A 24703-nucleotide genomic window follows, 5' to 3' on the forward strand; every position below is an offset into this window, starting at 1 on the left:
CTAAAAATGACTTTTTTTTATGAAACCGGGGATTTTAGTTGAAAATTAGGCCTTGCGCGGGCAGAGTTTCAACTTGAAAATATAATTTTCTCAGGTCTTCGGTGCGTCGGAACTTGCTTCGGGTGTTAGGCATGTTTCCTAGGCTTCGGGGGGTGTTAGGGTAACTTGAAAGGAAGTAGAAGGTAAAAGAGAGTGAAATTTGTAACCAAAATTCGGAGAACCTCGCTTTCTATTTATAGTACCCGAGGGCTCACATTACGCTGGGCGTAATTCTCCGGTACGCGGGGCGTACTGCCTCGCAGACCTCTTCGCTGGGCGTAACTTCGTACGTTGGGCGTACGAAGTGGATCGGCTTGGACGCGTCAAGGCTATGACACGTGGCACTCATGCGAAGGAGTAGGGAGGGTGACGGACTCCGGAGCACTTACATGAGTAAGTTGGGCGTATTCCTTCGGACCAGCCTCGAAGTTTGTGCCCAAAACTTCAAAAATTCGTATCTTTCGCATACGAGCTCCGTTTCTGACATTCTTTATATGCACGCGTAGGTGAAAATATGCTCTACAACTTTCATTGAGACTCCGTCGGCTAATTTTGACTTCATTTTTAAAGTTATATTTTTAACAGGCCGGGACAGGAAAAGTCCGTTAAAAATTCATAACTTCTTCATCCGACGTCCCTTTTCGTTTGTCTTTTTACTGTTATACTACTATTGACGAGATCTTCGATTCTCGTTGAGGTTGTGTCGGCTAAAAATCACTCGATCTTTATTTCGAGTTTCGGGCTGTGTACTGCTATGCCGAATCTTAGAAAAATCATAACTTCCTCATATGAAGTCAGATTTGGACGTTCTTTTCATGAAAATTCTCGGTTTAACGAATACTACGACTTTCATTTAGATCACTAAGGCTAAAAAGTAGCTTATCGTAAACTCACTTTTTACGTCATATGGCGTCATGTCGATTCTGTCGCGTAACTTCAATAAGTCATAACTTCTTCGTTATAATTCAGATTTCAGTGAGGTTTTCGCCTAAACGTTTATAATGAGATAATTTACAACTTTCGATAACATCATTTTTAATTATTTCCAACTTTATATTTTCGTTAATTTCAATATTTGACTTTTGATTGGAATCTCATAAGACTTGCAATACTCCCCGAATGATTCTAAACATAGTTTTACTTCAAATCTCATAAAACTATCTTGTTAGAACTCATTGCTCAAAACCATATACCATTTAATAATGTTCATTTTAAAAACGCGATAACTGAATGTGTATGTTACACGGTTTTTGTGAAAAACCAACTTATATTTCGTATCAAAATCTAACAGTGGTATCAGAGCCATATTTTATATGTTAGAATGATTTTTTATGTTTGATAATCTTTGGTGTTTGGAAAATAAGTATGGATTTCTTTTGGTTAAGAAAAATCCATATTTGTCTTCTTTGGGAACTTCTTGGTTAAAATTGTTTTTTTATATATAACCATTTTTCATGCATTTTGGTCATATAAAAGTTTCCTTAGAAAAAAAAAACAAAGAGTTTTTTTTTGTAATATTTGATATGTTGTTGTGTATAAACAAGCCATTTGGACTTTTGTGTTGTGTTTGGTTGATATTTATTTATTCATAAGATGTAGTAGATAAATAAGTAATTTTTCATTTGTTGACTTGTTGTATTAAATTAGTTAGACTAGTTGTATTTCTTTTTAAATGTAACAAGATGAAGAAATGACCTCCTTGAAGATGACTTAACCATTTAAGACCATAATCCCAACCACAAGCTTCCACTTTTGGTTTTAGGCTTAATTATAGTCTTAATGGTTTAAGTGTTGCAACTTTCACAACATGAAGATTTGAAGTCCTTTTGCAAGCAAGAGTCGACTTGGCAAGTGGGAGCTTGAAGACCTTTTGAAGTGTCCCTTAATTCTTTTAGGAAATACTTAATAATTCTTGTGATGACTCACAAAAATTATTAGTAGACATCCCTTGGTTTATACACATTATAATGCATGCATGTGATGTTTATTTTATGTTAAATGTATGTTATGTTTTATGTATAAAAATAGTTTTTACATGTCAAATAACATTTTTTTTCTTAACATAATATCACTTGGAGTTTGAGAAAAAAATATTTAAAAGATAAAATAAGATGTTTATAAATGGATATTATAAAAACGTTTTACCGGTTACCGGTTAAAGGTACATGAATTGTTGGATGCATGCAATATTCATGAGACCATGTTTTTATAAACTATAAATGTAAAACATATATAAAACATTTTCTAAAAATGCAAGTCATTGCCGTCCTTTTGAAGAACACTCGTTATCATTTGAGGGTCTTAGTGTCACGGGGTCACCTGATCACTAGGATTGGATTTAGATGTTCGGGGTAGTTTTGTAGTTTCTGGTTTCTAAAGGGTCACCTTGTTACTGGTTAGTTGCAATGCTACAAGTTGTTTTAAGAAGGATGACTTGATCGGAACCTTATATGATAAAGGTCACCTAAGCATGAGAGGTCCGAGGCATAGATGGGATAAACATGCCAAGCTAAGCAATAGTTGTTTAGGATCCCATAATCTAGGAGTTACATATCGTATGCAATTGGAAATCGCTACCTACCGAGTGTGATTAAGTTTATGGGATAAAGGTCATCTAACCATTTACTTGTTTCGTTACTTGGATCCTAGACTTTAATAAATTAATGTTGTAAGAAACAATAAATGGTATTAATTTTTAAAGACTAAATACTAAAAATACTAAATGAAACTTTGTTAAATTTTGTTGATAACTGTTAATAATTTTACGCCATACAAAACCTCTCTCTTGTTGAGTTTCAAGAGACAGTAACATTTGATGGTTATAATTTCTATAACTGATATAATATCTTGAGGTTCTACCTTTAAGATAAATAGAAATTAAATATACTGAAAGATCCCATACCTAAATAACCTCTGCAACCAATTAGTCTGATCATGATACTTTGATGGAAGTATTACTGTGGTGATATTGATGTGTCTCATATCATATTGAAGTAATTAACCATGACTTGCAGAAAGTCTTGGATAATTATGAAACATATAAGATGTCTCATCAAGTAAAGCAGATATTCAATCAGAACACTAGAAATTGTTTCAAGTCTGTTCAAGCATTGAATAAAAGGAAGTCTAAGAGATTGTGAACTCATATAGACTTATAGTTCGGTTAAGGGAAATACATCATACACCCAGAAATCAAGAAATCAAGAAAGTACCAAATGATTAGTGTTGTTTCTATTGTGGAAGAAATTGGACACTAAAGGAGGAATTGCTCCTCTCATCTCATCAAGCTGAAAACTCTGGCTTGGACAAGACTTAGATATCTATATTATAGAACTATTTATTTTTCCATCATTCGCTTGTGTATGTAATACTTCATGTGACACTAATAATTGATATTAGGTGTTGATAATTAGAAGAAATAATCAACTGATTACAAACGAATGGTATTTCATGTTGAAGATATAACAAGTGTTGTTATAGTCTTTTGTATAAACAATAGATGTATTGTACCTATCCTTATAGGGATATGTAACAGTTGTAATTTATGAATAAATCCAGATTTACTTATCGTTTAATGGATGTTCACATTCATGTTCTGAAACGATGTATTATGTATTAAAGAATATTTTCTCATAATGTTATTTATGAAGTAAATCTATAATCATTCATTAAATTAATAGTTCTGATCATAACACCTATATAATCAAATGATATTTTATTAGAACTTATCTATTTCATAATCATCATGACAATGTAAATAAGAAATACATATACCAACTTCAAAAGGATGAAATTTTTTAAGGCAAATGAGCTTGAATTATTTGATATATGTGAATCCTATTTATATGGGAAGATGATTCACAAGTGTCTTTATCTATTACTAGTTAAAGAACAAAAGGCTTGACAAAGAGTTATACATAAGTGATGTATGTAATCTTTTTCAATGCATAAATACATTTGGTGATAGATGTTTATTCAATTTCACTGACGATTATGAAATAGAATATTTTCTCATAATGTTATTTATGAAGTAAATCTATAATCATTCATTAAATTAATAGTTCTGATCATAACACCTATATAATCAAATGATATTTTATTAGAACTTATCTATTTCATAATCATCATGACAATGTAAATAAGAAATACATATACCAACTTCAAAAGGATGGAATTTTTGAAGGCAAATGAGCTTGAATTATTTGATATATGTGGATCCTATTTATATGGGAAGATGATTCACAAGTGTCTTTATCTATTACTAGTTAAAGAACAAAAGGCTTGACAAAGAGTTATACATAAGTGATGTATGTAATCTTTTTCAATCCATAAATACATTTGGTGATAGATGTTTATTCAATTTCACTGACGACTTTTATTCATTATGGTTGAAACCTTTGATTTGCTTAAATTGTTTCATAGTGAAGATTGATTGAAATACGACTTAATGAGGCCATCATTAACCTTTCGTTGTAATAAAGAAAATGAGTTTTGTAAACCAAGTTTTCTTGGAACATCTTAGGAGTTGTGGAATCGATTTACAACTCATTCCGACAAAAACACTCACTCATCATTAGTATGTTCCTTGTGGCACAGGATCACCTGGTCACTTGAATCTATCTTTTGATATTCGAGGTATCCTTCGTATTCTCTAGTGGGATAGGGTCACCTATCCACTAGCTGAATGTCGATAGTACAAATTTTTAAAGAGCATAAAACATAGACCTTGCAGTCTATTATATGATGTTTTAAAAGAACTATTTACTTTACAAAATTTTGGAATTATGCTCACTGCAACAAATATATATTGAATATATATTTCCAACTAAACAAGTGGATTAGATACTTATATTAGACTGGGGATGAAATGGTTTATCCTTATCTAAAAGGCATAGAGTTATAGAGCTTATGTTAGACAATAAGTTTAACCACTCTAGCATCTACTAACTGCATTTATGTAGAATATCCTAAATGATTGTTTAGGATGAAGTTTCTACTAATCCCACTAATTTTCATTCCATTAGACAAGTGATTAGAAAGTTCTTTTCCTAAGTGGGAGCAATTTGGAGATTTAAGAGCTAAAGATCCATAAGCAAAATGCATCATAGTTTGGAACTAGAAAGTTTTCAACTGTTGTTGAATCTGCTCAATAGTTGATAAAAAACTAATAAAACACATAGAGATGCATTCATGTATGATTATCAAGTATAGGCTTGATTATTCTTCCTCGATATAGTTTAACTATAAAGAGTAGGTGAGTTTTCAAGGGAGAAAACATATATGAATGAAAATATTTCCAAGATTTAAGCTAACATCTCAAAGTAAGAATCTTCTTTCTTATAAGTTAATTACATAGTGTGATTTAATTATGAATCTAGATGACTCTTGTTTTTATACAAAGCTAGTGGGAGCGCAGTAACATTCCTAGTATTATATGTAGTCGGCATACTAATTCTTGGAATAAAGATCTATATAGATAGATCATGCAACTTAAAGGATTAAGTAAAATTGCATTAATTGTCAAGGATCTTAAAGGAGCTTAAGGTAAAGGAATCTGAGAGAGTTATCTTGTCAAATACCACGTGACATGATTTTGAGCACTCCTAAAAATCCTAGTACAATTTTTGAACTAGATAATATGATTGTATTCCATATGCTGCTATAATAGGATTAATCATATATGTCATAATTATGCATAAAGGCCAAATGAGAAGTATGCTTAGAGCATGTCAAAGGATACCAATATAATCCGAAAACAAGTCATTTTGTGACTTAGAGGAACATTCTAAAGTACTTGCAAGAACTAGAGAAATATTCCTAATCTACGGAGTATTTGAAAGAAAGATATGTTTAAAGTTGTTACACATGTGCTAAATTTTCAAATAGATTGAGATGATTCTTAATCACAATCGGTCGTTTCTTCATTATGAATGAATAGAAATATACATGGATAGTGTTTCCATGAAAATTTTAATTACAGTTACAAAACAGAGTTAGAGTACATTATGGTCTGGAGAACCACATACAAAGAAGCTTAATGTATAGTTCGTTAGGACTACGAGTAATCCCATTACGCAAGTATTGGTATGTAAATCATATTTAAGCATCTAATTCATTCTCAATAGTTTTCTTTATACATGAGTTATATATAAAACTGAAAATGATTGTATTCGCAAAGTTTATACAAATCAAGTTTGTCAAATCTACTTAAGAAAGTTGCTTCATTAGCTAAAGCATGAAAGTCAAGCTAGTGCTATAGGGCATTGTTGATATAAGTAGATGTATTTGACTCAAATTTAGTATTTGGATATTAGAATAGTACAAACAACATATATTGAAATGAATTGATATATTGGATATGAGTCTTTCATTGAATAATTGTTGTGTTCTATGTTAGCATGTTTAAATCCTTGAATAACTAGGTTATTCTAAATGTCCATGGTCGTTCATAGTTATGGGAGCACCTATGAGGTAAGACTAATATGAGTGGATTGGTGAATTTTCATGGAGATGAAAATAGCAAGAGCTGCTACCAACTTCATAGATACTTGATTAGGAGAATAAGTATTGGACTTGACCCGCATCAAAACCACTTTATGGATCGTAGTCAAGAGTTATGTTTTGATCAAGGTTGTATATTTGTATTCTTAGACCTGAGATACATATTTGGGACTTGAAGTGTGGGAATTGTTGTGCTTTGACATGTTTTAACGTTGTTCCGTAAAAGGTAGTCATATGGGCCATCGTTGGGTATGACATGAACTACATTAATGATCGTATGTAGTCGAGATGGGATTTGTCCCTCTTATTGGTTGAGAGCTAGAAATTTAAGGCCTTACTTAAATTTGAATAGTAAATAAGATTTATGGCGATCCATATCTCATGTTTTACATGATGTCTGAGACAAAGGAATAATTAATGTCACACCTTTAGTAACAATTGTATATTAGAGCTCCTGGAATTGGATGTTGATGAGATGGCACCCTTCATATATTATTAGGGGCAGTAGCCCGTTGCTAGACGTCAGTTACTGTCTATGTCAGTCTATAATGAATCTTGTGCAAGTAGGAGATTGTTGAATCTATATGCCCAAGAATCATTATGAAGTGATATTGCTAATAATATATGATCCTATAGGGTCACACCTTTATCAAGTTGGTGTTAGGTTTTGTATACTATAACACTCCTATGGTCCACATACAACCCTAATAGCTTTGGATCTAACTTTTATCTAGTTATACATGCAACAAAAATTTCCAAAGCTTGAAACCTACAACTAGCATACAATATTGGTAATTGAAACATAAAAGTAAGTTAGAAGAATACCTCTTAATTGTAGCTTGTAGGAACTGGTATTTCAAGAGCCTAGCACATCAAGTGTGATGCCTTAAATGTCTTATAACAAACCAAGAACAAGAGGAGGAATTTGAGAGAGAAGTAAGGAGACATAAAATCGGTTATGCTTCTCTTAGACTCATAGGGGGCGATTTTAGCAAGCTAGGGATTATATATAGTTTGGAATCCTTAAGGTTTAAACTTGTAAACCTTAATTCACTTAGGCCTTTAATCCAATAACTTATTAGCCTTATGGACTAACTCTTCATGGATCCTCATAAAGAATTAGTCCATTTCTAATCAACATGGATCATTAGCCCAAACTATAAATATTACTGGTCTTTCAAGAGCCTAGCACATCAAGTGTGATGCCTCAAATGTCTTATAACAAACCAAGAACAAGAGGAGGAATTTGAGAGAGAAGTAAGGAGACATAAAATCGGTAATGGTTCTCTTAGACTCATAGGGGGCGATTTTAGCAAGCTAGGGATTATATATAGTTTGGAATCCTTAAGGTTTAAACTTGTAAACCTTAATTCACTTGGGCCTTTAATCCAATAACTTATTAGCCTTATGGACTAACTCTTCATGGATCCTTATAAAGAATTAGTCCATTTCTAATCAACATGGATCATTAGCCCAAACTATAAATATTACTGATTTACCTAATCAATCCCTGCAAATTTAATTAGTCTCTTTTGATCACTAAATTAATTCCAAAATAATTCTTGATCAATAATAATTAAATAATGTGATTTCTCAATTAATATATTATACTTACAATATATTAATAAATCATAAATAACCTCTTTCTCAAATACCCATCCTATCAAATTGTTCCAGAGTGTTACAACCCAAATGTACCATGTTGTATCGGGTCAAGTACATACCAATTATAGTTATGGGCTTAGACACATAATCCAACAGTCTCCCACTTGGATAAGTCTAATAACTATAATTGCAAGTACGACTTCAAAACCCGATTGGCATTCGTAGCTCTCAAAAAGACCGTTGTCGAACTCTGATCTTATTAGTAACGAGTCCATAAGATAAGAGATCATATATTCCTCCATTCTAGATATCGTATGAACTGAGACATGGATTATAATCATTCTTCCTGTTCATGTGTTGTTTGCCGATTTCCAATTTATGACGACCAACTAATTGAACAAATCAAATCAGTCCAGGCTTGGCCGAGCACTTAGGGTTGTCATCACTAAATCATCGAGGGGCCCACAGATATCGCTTTTATCCCTATTAGGGTAAAAGGAACGGATAAACTTCGACTCATATGCTTGCTCTATTTACTCATCTAATCACACACAATGATACGTTTTATAACACCGAGTTATCGGTGCGTTTACATATCATCAATGTGCAACCGACTTGTAAACTACAACTCACATGTCTTGGTTACAAGAATATAAGATATTATCGTCTCATGATCACTCGTGATAAAATCCATGAAGTGATTCAAATGAGCATGGGTTTAGTCTAATACCCAAATCTTATTACATGAGTACTCATGAATACTGCAGCAAACTTGTGCTATGTCTAAACACCTTTAGACAATCTACACACCCATTCATGACAGTCTAGCTTCAATACCTACTTCCAAAGTATGATCGAATGTGGATAGTTTGAATAATCTTATTATTCGGGAAGTCAAAACATCTGAAGTGAAACACAAGAATAATCGAATCCAATATGGTCTCAAAACTTTTGAATATGAATAAAACCCCTTTTATTTAATCACCATATTGATTACGCATTATTCATTGTATAATGTTTCTATTAATCAAATTAATACTTGAATTAAAACAATAGTTATCCCATGCTCCAAGCAGGCACACTATGTTTACCTATGGTCATTTTTTTGTGAAATAGATCAATTGAATACATCTTCAATGAAACTCATTTCACAACTCCAAATCTTTGTTACAAGTGTTAGAATACCAAATACTTGCCACTATTAGAATGTGTTAGGTACTAACCTTTATGCAATGATCCTTTTGTAATGTCAATGCACCAAAGCCATAGAGACTTGGACAATGAAATTACAAAGTATTCCACTGGAGATTGATAACAAACAATTCCATGGAAGCTAAGTCTCAAATTCAAAGCACATTCCTTTGAACATCCTTCTTACATAAAAGTTTCCAACCTACACATAGATTCTTAATATCCAACTCCCAATATGGAAACATTTCCATATTTGCAATATGACAGCTCATTATTAATAGAATCTTGTCCATTCATAATAATGTCAATATGGTCCATCCGTTACAATACTTCCAATTGCCCACAAGCAACCAATCTTTGGCGAACCTTAGATTGTTCTTAGCAATTGTTTAGCAACTTTAGTCATATCCGGTTCTGGTACTTTTTCCTTCTTAATGCCCTAGGCATTTGGAAAATTCAGAATACATAAATATTATAGCATATGCAATCGATCCTATACCCGAAGCATATGGGATACAATTCATAATGTCTTACATAAAGACATGATACTTTACCATTCTCTTGCTATAATATTTCAATATATAGAATTTCCTTATGTTGAACTATTCCAACATAACAATCATATATATCAATGACTAAATTTGATTAAAATCTCGCAATCTAAGCTTTTATATTTGAAATGAAGTATGAGTTCCTCTCCCTTAATTATACCAAAACAACTTTTCAAACTCTGCAACTTTACAAATTGAAACTTTTATTTTCTATAATTAACATTGCTAACTTGCAACACTTACCATAATGATTATGCTCCAACTAGCATAACAATTATTTCTTTAATATCACAACACTTATGCTCCCGCTAGCTTTGACTTGTACTCAAAAATAAGTTGGACTTCTAGAAATCAATACTTTTTGATTTTCTTACCAATGTTCACATTTCTGATACAAGATGCTTCGATAAGACTTTATCTAGGCTTCTCAAACTCATACACCTTTCCTTAGAGAGCTCACATGTGTGTCTAAACTATTTTAGAACTTATAGCAATAAGTCTCAAATGCTTAGACCATTTACCATTTCTCACAATTCGAACTATGAAGAAGGATGTCGTAATCATAAACAAATTTGAGAATGCAAATATCACAAATGCTATCTCCTTGGAATCTACTTAGTGAAAATGTTTCCTCACAATCATATTCATGAAGCGGAGAGAAACCTTTGTCACTTATATTAATGGTGTATATGTTCCTATCCATGTGAATTTGTCATAACCATAATCACAAGACAATGTTAGTGACAAATCCAAACTCATATGGAGTGGGCTTGTTCAATCTTAATTTCTTGCCTCCTAGCAGCACAAGGGCCTACCATTGCTTCTATATTGTTATGCAAACAATTGAGAACTCATAGAACTCACATGCATAGTCACCTTTAAGTTGGATAGGCAAAGAAACAAGAATATGTCAACACGATAGGTTACAAACCTCAAGTCGTGTGCTAGTGATTAACAATAGGTTTATTCTTGATTAGTTCTTGAAACTTTTCAAGGTCTTTAAGACTCCCACTGACTTCTTGACATATAAGATTCTCTTGTCAAGAAACATTCCTTGGCAAACAAATATTCATGAGTTAGTCTGGATTCTTATCAAGAATGACACTGCATATAATCAGTCCTAGTTGGTCTTTGTCTTACCCAATACATCACAACTACCAATTACAAATGTTTTATAAACCTACTTAAGATATGCCACTCAAGTTACAATCTTGGAGAATTACTCTAAGACTCGATTTTGGAACGAAGTACGACTCACCTTAATTCATTTAACCATTTCAACAATTCCCAATTCCTCTTCTTAGCCATACGAGTGCACTAAGGTGTCCTTAGAGGATTAATTGCGATACGGTTTCATAATCATTAAGATAATCATAAAACACGATACTAAAGTACTCTCCTTTCCTTTCAGATTGGAGAAACTTTTATCTTTCTACCTAATTTGATTCTTCTTATTCGTTCTGCTATACATTGAAACTTTTTCATTGATTCAGAATTACACTTAATCTTATAAGTATAACCATATTTACTAAATTTTAGTAAATCATAACGAATAGCCTTATCGTTCTTTGTGGTGGACCTGACCAGCGCACGACCAAGTGTACCCGATCCCCTAGTCCTTCACTTGACTTACATATACATGTGAACAAGGAATTAGTCTTAATTTCCCAAGGACGAAGGTTCTCATTCATCATACAATACAAGTTGCATGATTCCAAGTTTCTGTCCAAATGAAACTTGGTTGATAAGAATCTTTCCTTATTTGGTAAATTTAGACACTACCACAAACGAAAGAATCAAATCTATATTGCTAAAAAATAGAAACATACAAACATCAATTTTCACAAATGCCATTGCAAGGAAATATAAATAAGTTAAAACAAAAATTTTCTTTATTTATAAAATTTGCGGAAAAACTTTTCCTTACAATGCAATTACAAATGAAAACTATGTTACTATATATTTCTAAGCAATCTATCATAACTCCTAAGCAGCAACTTAAAATTCTGATCATCGAATCATGCGATCGAAATCCATTTCTTCGCGATCAGACTCATCCTGCTCTTTCTTTAAGCTTCCTTTCTATTCTCCGATCCTACAAAACATCAAAATGTAATCTTATCAGATCATGTACTATGAATCTCCAAATAGGAACTTAATGGACTTACTTGAAGCACAGTCAAACATTTTGACTTTACCATGCTTGTGGTCCTTTAGGTAGATACGGAAGCTTCGCAACCAATGCCCCTTCTCTTGGCAATAGAAACAAGTGGACTCTTTGGTATTTGCACATGGAACTATCTCATAACTAGATTTTCTCTTATGATCAAAACTTTTGACCATGGCTAATTCCTTTCCTTTAGGAGAAGGAATCATTTTTGCGATATCCATGTCATTGCCTATGTCCATGGTAGCTTGGGAAGTAGATCTTCCTATCAGGATTTCTTTCCTAGTGCACCAAATCATTGCTGATTCAACAGCAATAAGCAAATAGGTAAGATTGATAAGGTTCGCTTCATGATCTGTCACATAGTAGTCTTTAATAAACTCACTGTATGACTTAGGTAGTGAATGAAGGAACAAGTGAACAGCCAGCTTCCTTGGGAACATGACACCCAACATTCCCAGCCTGTCAATATGCGGCTTCATGTCCAAGACGTGAGCACATACAGACTTTCCATCTTCATGTTTGCTTTCCAATAGGGCTTGAGTGATCTTGAACTTTTCAAGTCTTTGAACATGTGGGTTAGGGAGAACTATTGGAGGAGGTGGAGGAAGTGAAGTATGATTTCTGAGAACATCATCTTCATCAAGAAAGCTTATTTTCAAAAGATTGGGAAGACCATAGTTGTTTTAACTAGACATCTACAAGGGAGAAATTCAAGTTTAGTTGATTTAAGTCCTTAATATAACACCCAAAATGAAACATTAAGGCTAGGACCCAACACAATATTTTACAATTCAGAAGAGGGATGTCGTAATCCAATTGCAAAATATTTGAAGGTAGGTAAATGACGATTTACCAATTTCCACCATGAAAAACGAAAATGAATTTTAGGTTTTAAATGAATTGAAACTCCTAGATCTTTTGAGATTCATTGAACCTTTTCAATGACATGTTTAATCTCGATTATGCCCTTCAAGTTTGTGATTTGGATGCCGAGGATCACAAACAAGGTGTGAATAACCATGAAAATTAGCTTGGTACACTTAATGCTACAAATCACCTAATCAACATTGATCCATGATTAACATCAAGATACCTTTTGCCACACATTGTTAGTCCCAAATTAGTGTGCATGCTAACCACACACGCTCCTCTAACGACTTAACAATGTGCAAAGTGCAATTTCATGGGTTAGCATCAATTCACATTTTCCTAAGTAACTAAGATTTGGAAATTTATAAGTGTTTAGTTACTTAGTATTTTATTATACTTTTAATGAGGATTTAAATGTCCTGTCAAACCCGTTCGGCTAACGACCCTCCCCTGGTCAAGGGTGTAGTGGGTAAGAGTGTATACCCAATGACGGTCATTTTATAGGCCGCTTCCTTAAACACCCCTTATAGACCAGCTTCGTGAATGAGGTCTACGGTAACACTGACTTTTAACTTATACATATATAATATATTAGACTTTTAATTTTATATAGTATAAGGATGTATTTTAAACTTTTAAAATACTTGATGGTTTAATCTATTAATAAATTATACTTTTAATTTAATTAAACTTAAACCATATGATTATGGATTTATAATACCCTTTTAATTAAACATTTAATTAACTATTAATAAAGTCCATAAGAGTTAATTGAACTATTCAAAAACATCAAGATACTAAATCAAATTAAAACTATTTAATTAATTTTAAGTTATGAACCCATTAGTTACATTTTTGAAAACTTTTCAAATTACTAGGATTTCTATGAATTCAATGTTTCTTAATTGAGACATTTCAAATTTTAAAACTTGAGGGCAAGTTTTGTAATTCTTGAAAAACTTTTGAACTCCATAACTTAAGGAGTTAATTAGTTTTATGAAGATGTGACTTTTCAAGTTCCATAACTTATGGAACTCTTCAATAACATTAAGCTCAATTTAACAAATATTTATTTGTAACTCCTTAAAAAACCTTTTGAGTTCCAAATTTGATGAAAAAATTTGTAACTCCTTAAAAACATTTAGATCAAATTATAAACTTATAAAATAACCATTTTTATCTTTTACCAATTTGATCATAACACAATTCTTGTATTAAGATAATTTCAAATCAAAAATTACAAATAATTGGTTTTATCATATAAACTAGTAATTATCTTAAAATTTGACAATTTATCTTTTAATTGGATGAGTATAATCACTACCATATCAGAAAAACAGATTTTATGATACAAAACAGTTTGTGGTAATGATTCTTATCCAATTGAGGCCAAAAAGCCCAAAACACTGCCAACAGATGATCCAACTCGTCGAGTCGGATAATGGACTCGATGAGTTCATCACTTATGGACATGGACTCGACGAGTTCATGTATGGACTCGTCGAGTCCTCCTGCCAGAGTGCATTTTTTTGAATTTTCCAACCTTGGACAATTAGCTATGCATCTATATAACAGAAAACTACCCAACATGATGGCGTTCGACACTTTTCCCCATACAAAGCGTGATAAGGTGCCATCTTAATGCTTGATTGGAAACTATTATTATAGGAGAATTCTACTAGAGGTAAGTGTTCATCCCAGTTACCTTGGAATTCTAGGGTACATGCTCTCAGCATATCCTCTAATGTTTGAATTGTTTGTTCGCTTTGACCATCAGTTTGCAGATGGTAAGCTGTACTCAAACACAACTTGGTACCCAATTCCTCTTGTAGAATCCTCCAAAATCTTGAGGTAAAACGGCTGTCACGATCGGATACAATCGTTAACGGAACACCGTGTAGCCTCACAATTTCCTTCACGTAAGAATTCGCAAGTTTATCCATAGACCATTTCTCGTTAGCGGCTATGAAATGCGCACTCTTAGTGAAGCGATCAACGACCACCCAAATCATGTCATGACCGTTCCTTGTTCTGGGCAGTTTAGTCACAAAATCCATGGTAATGTCCTCCCATTTACCCATGGGTACAGGTAGAGGTTCTAAACTCCCATACGGTTTCTGATGTTGTGCCTTAACCCTAGCACAAGTTACACACTCGGCCACATACTTAACAACATCGAGCTTCATCATCGGCCACCAGTAATAGGGTTTTAGATCCCTATACATTTTCGTACTGCCGGGATGAATCGAGTACATGGTTTTGTGAGCTTCTTCCATCAGAAGACCTCTTACTCCTCCCTTCTTAGGTACCCAAATCCTATCTTTGAATACCTTCAATTCTTGACCGTTTGTATCAAACACCAACGTTTTACCCAAACGTTCCTCCTTCCAGTCATTTTTCTCCAAAGCTTCTTCCTGAGCTTTCTTTATACTTTCCACAATTGTCGAGACGACTTCAATTCTCAGCGCTCTTGGCCTTTTCTTTTCAAGATTTACCTTCCGACTGAGAGCATCAGCAACAACATTTGCTTTACCAGGGTGGTAAAGTATCTCACAGTCGTAGTCCTTGAATAGTTCTAGCCAGCGCCACTGCCTCATGTTCAATTCCTTCTAATTAAAGTGATATTGAAGACACTTATGATCAGTGAAAAGTTTACACTTAGTACCATAAAGATAATGCCTCCATATCTTTAAGGCGAATACTACCGCTGCCAACTCCACATCATGAGTGGGGTAGTTCTTTTCATGCTCTTTCAACTGCCTGGATGCATACGCTATCACTTTATCCCTTTGGGTCAGAACACATCCTAAATCAACTCCAGAGGCATCACTATAAACTGCGAAGTCATCAACTCCTTCAGGTAACGAAAGAATCGGTGCTTCACACAATCTCTTCTTTAACTTTTCAAAGGCTTCCTTATGCTTTTCATTCCAAGCACAAGTAGCTCCTTTGTGGGTCAAAGTTGTTAATGGAGTAGCGATCGAAGAAAAGCCTTGGATAAATCGGCGATAATATCCGGATAATCCTAAAAAGCTTCAAATCTCCGTAGGACTTTTTGGTTGTTCCCACTTCATTACAGCTTCAATCTTTGCTGGGTCAACCATTATTCCATCTTGGTTAACCACATGACCTAAAAATTGGACTTCTTGAATCCAAAATTCACATTTGGAGAACTTTGCATACAGCTTCTCCTCTTTCATAACTTTTAGCACTTCACACAAATGCTTTTCATGCTCCTGCTTGCTTTTCGAATAGATCAAGATATCGTCTATGAATACTATCACGGATTTATCAAGGTATGGTATACAAACCCTGTTCATCAAATCCATGAAAGCTGTTGGGGCATTGGTTAATCTGAACGACATAACCAAAAATTCATAGTGGCCATATCTTGTTCTGAACGCAACCTTTTCGATATCCTGCTCCCTCACCTTTAGTTGATGGTATCCTGACCTAAGATCGATCTTCGAGAAATAGCTCGAACCTTACAACTGGTCGAACAGGTCATCGATCCTCGGCAACGGATACTTGTTCTTTATGGTCGCTTTATTCAGATCTCTGTAATCGATGCACATTCTCATGCTCCCTTCTTTCTTCTTTACAAATAACACAGGGGCTCCCCAAGGTGATGAACTAGGTCGAATGAAACCTTTGTCCAATAACTCCTGAAGTTATGTCATACGTTCTTTCATTTCGGTTAGCGCTAATCGATACGGTGCTTTGGCTATCGGCGTCGTTCCTAGTAACACAATACGAAACTCCACTTGTCGATCAGGGGCCAATCCGGGAAGATCTTCGGGAAAGACTTCCGGATAATCACACACCACCAGAATATCCTGCACCACCTTCTTTTCCTTCTGAGCATCGATCACGAACGCTAGATATGATGTACACCCCTTGGCCAAACACTTTCTGGCTTTCATTAGGGAAATGATTCCAGAATTTACTCTGCTTTTGTCTCCATACACCATAAACGGCTCCTTCCCTGGCAGGTTTACTTTTACTATCTTCTTCCTACACATTATTTCGGCATCATTGGCGCTAAGCCAATCCATTCCTAAAACTATGTCGAAACCATTTAACTCGATAGGCAATAATTCCTCGTGGAACTTATTCCCATCCAAGTCAATAAGGATGTTTTTCATACGATGGCTAACAGGTACAAACTTGCAACTAGCAATTTCGACTAATAAAGCATTAACTAGTCTATCAACAGGCAAAGCTAGTTTTCTACCAAATTCATGCGAAATAAAGGAGAAATTGGCTCCAGAATCAAACAAAATTTGGGCAAGCAATTCGTTTACGAGAAAGGTACCTGAAGCGACATCGGCTTCTTCTTTCGCAGCTTCGAGTGTCATCTGAAAGGCTCTCGCCTTCGGCTTTGGTGGCAGATTGGGTTTCACTGCGTCTTTCTTCTTCGGGCAATCCCTCAAAATATGCCCTTCTTCATGGCACCCATGATAGACGTTATTAGTGAAGGTGCATTCATTGGCATAATGCCCTGGCTTTCCACACTTGTAACAAGTAACTCCTGTTGGATTAGTGTCTAAGTCCATAACTGTTTTGGTATGTACTTGACCCGATTATGAGCATGGTCCTTTTGGGTTGCCTTCACCATAGCAATATGTAGGATGAATTAAGGAGAGAAAGGTTTAATTATGATTTATTAATATATTATAAGAATAATATATTAAAGGAGAAATCATATTGTTTAATTAATATTAGTCAAGAAGTAATTAAGAATTAATTTTGTGACTAAAAGAGATTAACTAAACTTAGGGGACTGGAGTTGTAATTATAAGATAATTACAATTGGGCTATGGATCACCTAATAATATATAGGTTGGACGAATTCTATGGGAAGCCCATAAGGAATTCGTCCAAGGGATATGTTAAAGGTGTCCATGGGCTGCTTAGGGCCTAAGCAGTCAGATTAGGGTTTCCTAGTTGCAAACCCTAATAGCCTAAGTATATAAGGAACCCTTGGGCACCAAAAAACGTGGCTAACACTTGGATTAGGGTTTCCAGCCGTTTTTGGTGCCTCCTCTCTCTTCTCTCCTTCATCCAATTGATTATTGGTGTTTGTGACTCCATTAGAGGTGCAACACTTGAGGCACTAAGCTTTCTGAAGCCAAGGATTGATTGTTATTGTTATATAACAATCAAAGGTAAGATCTAAACCCTAATTTCAGTTATAGTTCATTAGATCTAGGGTTTATGGCTTTGGATTATCAATTGCATGTTCATTAGACAAACTAGATCCAAAGCTATTAGGGTTTGCATGTACACCATAGGACTAATGTATTGCTTGAAACCCATCAGTGGTATCAGAGCCTAGGTCGTTTTTCTATTGAATAGATGCAAAATTAGACTGCCAAAGATCAGAAAATCGAAAAAAATTTGTTGTCTGCGCCGCCGACTCGGCGAGTCCACCAGTGGACTCGGCGAGTAGCCCCGACTCGGCGAGTCCATCAGTGGACTCGACGAGTAGGTTGAACTCGGCGAGTCCATCAGTGGACTCGACGAGTCCATCAGTGGACTCGACGAGTCCAGGGTGCTATTGACCGGATTTTCGATTTTTTTGAGCAGATTTTGTTAAGGATAATTACCAAAACTCGTTTTATTGCCTAAAATCGATTTTCATGTTTGGAATGTTTATCCTTATCAAAATTGATGGATTTGGTTAAATATGGATAATATAGGATTATTATTAGATAAGTATTTGACCTAGTAAGTTTGAAAAAATTTCAATTTTCACCCTTTAGGTTTTATAGTTTAAATTTGAACTTAAAAGTTTTGTTTTTGAAATTTAAATAGTTAAACCCTAATGTTTTGAAAAGTTTCAAAACTTGTCCTCAAGTTTTGGAATTTAAATTTTTGAATAAAAGTTTAATTTTGAAATATTAAATTCTAAAACCCTAGTATTTTTGAAAAGTTCAAATTACACTCTTATGGTTTTATTAATTAATTAAAGTGTATAATTAAAAGAGAGTTAATAATTCCATAAAGTTTTGGTTTACATTTAACTAAATTAAAAGTATAATTTATTAAATTAGACCACCCAGTATTTTAAAAGTGTAAAATACACCCTATACTATATATAACATTAAAAGTCTAATATTATATATATGTATGAGTAAACAGTCAGTCTTACCGTTAGTAGGCCTCATTCACGAAGCTGGTCTATAAGGGTTGTTTAAGGAAATTGCCTATAAAATGGCGATTGAATGGGTATCCACTCTTACCCACCGCACTCTTGACTGGTGGAGGGTCGTTAGCCGAGCGGGTAGGATAGGACGAAACCTTCCATTATAAGTATAATGAAGTACAAAGTAACAAAATGTTTTCACAAATTCCCAAATCATAATTACTTTAGGCAAAATGTGAAATTGTATGCTAATCCATGGAATTACACTTCACACCCTTGCCAAACGCTAGTGGAGCATGCGTGGTTAACCGGCACACTAATTTGGGGTTGACATTGGTTGTGAAGGGTGCTTGATGTTTATCATAGATCAATGGAGCGTGTGTGGTTAACCGGCACATTGATTAGGTGATAGTATCATTGAGTGCATCACGTAGATTCGCATGGTTATTCACACCTTGTTTGTGATCCTCGGTATCCCAGTCGCAAATTTGAAGGGCATAATCGAGATTAAACATGCCATTGAAAAGTTCAATGAATCTCAAAAGATCTAGGAGTTTCAATTCATTTAAAACTTAAATTTTTTTTTTTCATTTTTCATGGTGGAAATTGGTAAATCGTCATTTACCTACCTTCAAATATTCTGCAACTAGATTATGGCATCCCTCTTCTAGGTTGTAGAGTATTGTGTTGGATCCTAACCTTGATGTTTCGTTTGGGTGTTACATCAAGGATTCTAATCAACTTGACTTGAATTTCTCCCGTTTTATAGATGTCTAAATCTTACAATGGTCTTCCCATGTCCCTTGGAACAAGCTTTCCAAATGAAGATGACGTTCCACGGTACGATCAAGGAAATGAGAGTCATGCTTCACTTCCTCCACCTCCTCTAATTATTCTCCCTAACCCACAAGTTCAAAGGCTTGAAAAGTTCAAGCTCACTCAAGCCCTATCGGCAAGTAAACACGAAGATGGGAAACCTGTGTGTGCACACGTCTTGGAGATAAAGTCACACATTGACAGGTTAAAGATGTTGGGTGTCGAGATTTCAGGTGAGTTGGCTGTTGACTGGGTTCTTCAGTCGCTTCCTGAATCATATAGTGAGTTCGTTAGAGAGTACTATATGATGAACCATGACGTGACCCTCATTGATTTGACCTATTTGCTTATAGCTGCTGAATCAGCAATGATTTGGTGTGCAGATCAAGAAAATTTGTCTGGTGAATCAAACTCCCAAACTTCAGTAGACATTGAAAATGGTGACATTGGAAATCCAGAAAAGGTAAATTCTGAGATAGTTCCTTGTGTCATTCCAAAAGAGTCCATTTGCTTCTATTCCCAAGAGAAGGGGCATTGGAGACGAAGCTGCCCTATTTACCTGAGAGATCTGAGAGATGGGAGAGTCAAGACGTATGGCTCTACTTCAGGTAAAATCTATTAACTAACTCTATAAGTTCCTATTCTTTGATTCTTAATACATGATGTGATAAGATTACATTTTGATGTTTTGTAGGATCGAAGAAAAGAGAGGAAGCTTAAGGAAGAAGCGTGCTGAATCTGATCATGAAGAAATGGATTTCGATCGCATGGATTCGATGATCAGATTTTTGAGCTGCTACTCTAGAGTTAGGATAGAATGATAAGAAATATGAAATAGCATAGTTTTTCAGTTGAATTGCATTGTAAGGACAAATTTTTCCGCAATAAAATAAATTTTGATTTTGTCTTATTTATTTATCCTTGCAATGGTGTGTATGAAAAATTGATGTTTAATTGTTTCTACTATTAGCAATAATGGATTTGATTCTTAATTATGTTATTTGTGGAAATGTCGAGAATTTGCCAAATAAGGGAAGATTCTCATCGCCCAAGTTTCAATTGGACAGAAACTTGGAATCATACAACTTGCTTGCGTGATGAATGAGAAGCTTCATATTTGGAAATTAGACTATTTTTGACAAAGTGTCAAGAGAAGGACTAGGAAATCAAGTACACTAGGTTGTGCGTTGATCAAGTCCACCACAAGAGTGATAAAGATATTCGTCATGATTTACTAAAGTTTAGTAGATACGGTTATACTTATAAGATTAAGTATAATTCTGAGTTGATTGAAAGAGTTTCAATCAATAGCAGAACGAATAAGAAGAATCAAGTAGGCAGAAGGATAAAAGTTTCTCTATTCTAAGAAGAAGGGAGAGTACCTTTTATTGTGTTTTATGATAAGTCTTAATGATTAAGAACCATATCTCAATTGATCCTCCAAGTGAGTCTTAGTGCATTTGTATGTCTAAGAAGAGGAATCGAGAATTGTAGAAATGGTTAAAATCAAGAAGTCAATCATACTTCGTTCCAATATCAAGTCTTAGAGTTATATTCCAAGATTGTGAATTGAGCAGGTTTATAACACTCAACAAATGTGGAATTGGAAAAAGTCTTCTTATTCCTGCATATTTGAGATTGGTAGGTTGTGATGTCTTGGATAAGACAAAGACCAACTAGAACCAATTATGTGAAGTGATAGTCTTGATAAAAACTACACTAACTCTTGAATATTTGTTTTGTCAAGGAATGTTTCTTGACAAGAGAATCTTATATGTCAAGGAGTCAGTGGGAGTCTTAATGGTCTTGAAAGGTTTCAAGAACAAATCAAGAGTTAAACCTAGTTGATCATCACTAGCACACGACTTGAGGTTTAAAGCCTATCGTGGATGACATACTCTTTTTCTGTGCCATTCCAATTGAGTTAATATGCATGTGAGTCCTATGAGTTCTCATTTGAATGCATAAAGACAAAGCACCTTGATCAATGGAAAGTACATTGATATGAAAGGGTGAGTTGCTTGGAAGACATGGTGGGCATTCATGTTACCATGAGGCAAGAAATCGAGATTGAGCACGTTCGGTCCATATGAGTTTGGATTTGTAGCAGACTTTGGTTTTGACAAATTCACATGGATAGGAACACATACACTTTAAAATCTAAGTGTCATGAGGTTTCCCTCCTTCATGAAAATGGTTGTAAGGAAATTCTTTCACTAAGTGAGATTTTAAGAAGATAGCAATTGTGAAAATTGTATTCTCAAATTCGATTATGATTACGGCATCCCTTTTCATAGTTCGAATTGTGAGATTTGGCAATTGGTCTGAACATTTGGGACTTAGTAACATAAATTCTGAATTGTTTAGACACACATGTGAGCTATCTAAGGCAAAGGTGTATGAGCTTAAAAAGCTTAGATAAAAGCTTATCAAAGCATTAGGTATTAGAAATATGAACTTGAGAAATTCAATAAGCATTGTTTTCTAGAAGTTCAATTGTTTTCTGAATACATGTCAAAGCTAGTTGGAGCATAAGTGTTATGCTGGTAAGAAAATAATCATCATGTTAGTGGGAGCATGGTTATTATGGTAAGTATTGCAAGTTAGCAATATTAATTATAAAAAACAAAGATTCACTTTGCAAAGTTGCAAAGGTTGAAAAGTTGTTTTGCTATAATTAAGGGAGAGAATATTATACTTTGTTTTAAAATCTAAAAGCTTAGATCCAGAAATGTTAATAAAATTTAGTCAAGGATACATAGCACGTTCTCAAAATTCGATTATGATTACGGCATCCCTCTTCATAGTTCGAATTGTGAGAACATGGCTAACAAAATATTATGGCAAGAGACTGATAAAGTATCATGTCTTTATGTGAGACATTATGCATCGTGTCCAATACGCTTCGGGTATAGGATCGATTGCATATGCTATAATATTTGACCATTCTAAAATTTTCCAAATGCTTAGGGAATTAAGAGGAAAAAAGGGACTAGAATCGGTTTTGACTAAAATAATTAAACAACTATCAAAGGACGATCTGAGGCTCACTGAGGATTTGTCGCTTGTGAGTAGTTGGAAGTATAGTAATGGATGGACTATATTGACATTATTATGAATAGATAAGATTCTATTAAGAATGAGTTGTCATATGGCAAATATGGAAATGTTTCCATTAATGGGAGTTGGATATTAAGAAATATGTCTAGATTAGAAACTTTTATGCGAGAAGGATGTTCAAAGGAATGTACTTTGAATGTGAGACTTCACGTCTATGGAATTTTCTTGTAACAATTTCCGATAGAATACCTTGTAATTTCATTAGCCGAGTCTTGGTGACTTTTGTGCTATGACATTACGAAAGAATCATTGCATAAAATGTTACAATCTGACATATTCTAAAAGTGGCAAGAATTTGGTATTCTTATACTAATAATAAGGATTGGGGATTGTGAAATGAGTTTCATTGGAAAAGTTTTTCAATTGATCTATTTCACAAAGTATGGACCATAGGAAACCAAAGTGTGCATGCTTGGAGCATGGGACAATTGTGGTTATAATTCGAGTAATAAGTTGATTTTCTGAAACAGTAAGCAATGAATAATGAGTAATCAATATGGTGTTTAAATAAAAGTGTTTTTATTTACGCTCAAAAGTTTTGGGTCCATATAGGATTAATATTATTATTGCGTTTCACTTTGCATGTTTTGACTTCCAGAATAACTGGGTTATTCGAACCTCCACAGTCGGTCATACGTTGGAAGTAGGTATGAAGGAAGACTGTCATGAATTTGTCTGTAGATTGTCTAAAGTGTTTAGACATAGCACAAGTTTGCTACAGAGTTCATGAGTGCTTTGATAAGATTAAAGTATTGGATTAAACCCACGCTTGCTTGAATCACTTCATGGATTTATCACGGGTGATTAGTGAGACGATAACATTGTATATTCTTAAAACCGAGACGTGTGAGTTGTTATTTGCTGGTCGGTTGCACGTTGATGATAAGTAAACGCACCAGTAACTTGGTGTTATAAAACTTATTGTTGTGTGTGATTCGATTAGTAGGTGCAAGCAAGCATTTGAGTCGAAGTTTATCCATTCCTTTTACCCAAAGTGGGATAAAAGCGATATCTGTGGGCCCCTCGATGATTTAGTGATGACACCCTAAGCGCTTGGCCAAGCCAGGACTAAGTTGATGTGTTCAATTGTAGTCTGTTGGCAGTCGTCATAAATCAGATGTCGGGAAACAATACATAGACATAGAGAATGATTTAAATCCATGTCTCATGTCTATACGATATCTTGTAGAATGGAGGAATATATGATCCCTTATCTAAAGGACACGCGTATCTGATAAGATCACAGTTGACAGCGGCTTTCGAAAGCTACGATTGCTGATCAGGTTCTGAAGTTATGCAAAATAGTTATTAGACTTATCCAAGTGGGAGACTATTGGATTAGTGTCTAAGTCCATAACTGTTTTGGTATGTACTTGACCCTATTATGAGCATGGTCCTTTTGGGTTGCCTTCACCATAGCAATATGTAGGATGAATTAAGGAGAGAAAGGTTTAATTATGATTTATTAATATATTATAAGAATAATATATTAAAGGAGAAATCATATTGTTTAGTTAATATTAGTCAAGAATTAATTAAGAATTAATTTTGTGACTAAAAGAGATTAATTAAACTTAGGGGACTGGAGTTGTAATTATAAGATAATTACAACTGGGCTATGGATCACCTAATAATATATAGGTTGGACGAATTCTATGGGAAGCCCATAAGGAATTCGTCCAAGGGATATGT

This window comes from Lactuca virosa, chromosome 8 (genome assembly GCF_052849685.1).
Source record: "Lactuca virosa cultivar CGN04683 chromosome 8, Lactuca_virosa_CGN04683_v6, whole genome shotgun sequence".
Taxonomy (NCBI): domain Eukaryota; kingdom Viridiplantae; phylum Streptophyta; class Magnoliopsida; order Asterales; family Asteraceae; genus Lactuca; species Lactuca virosa.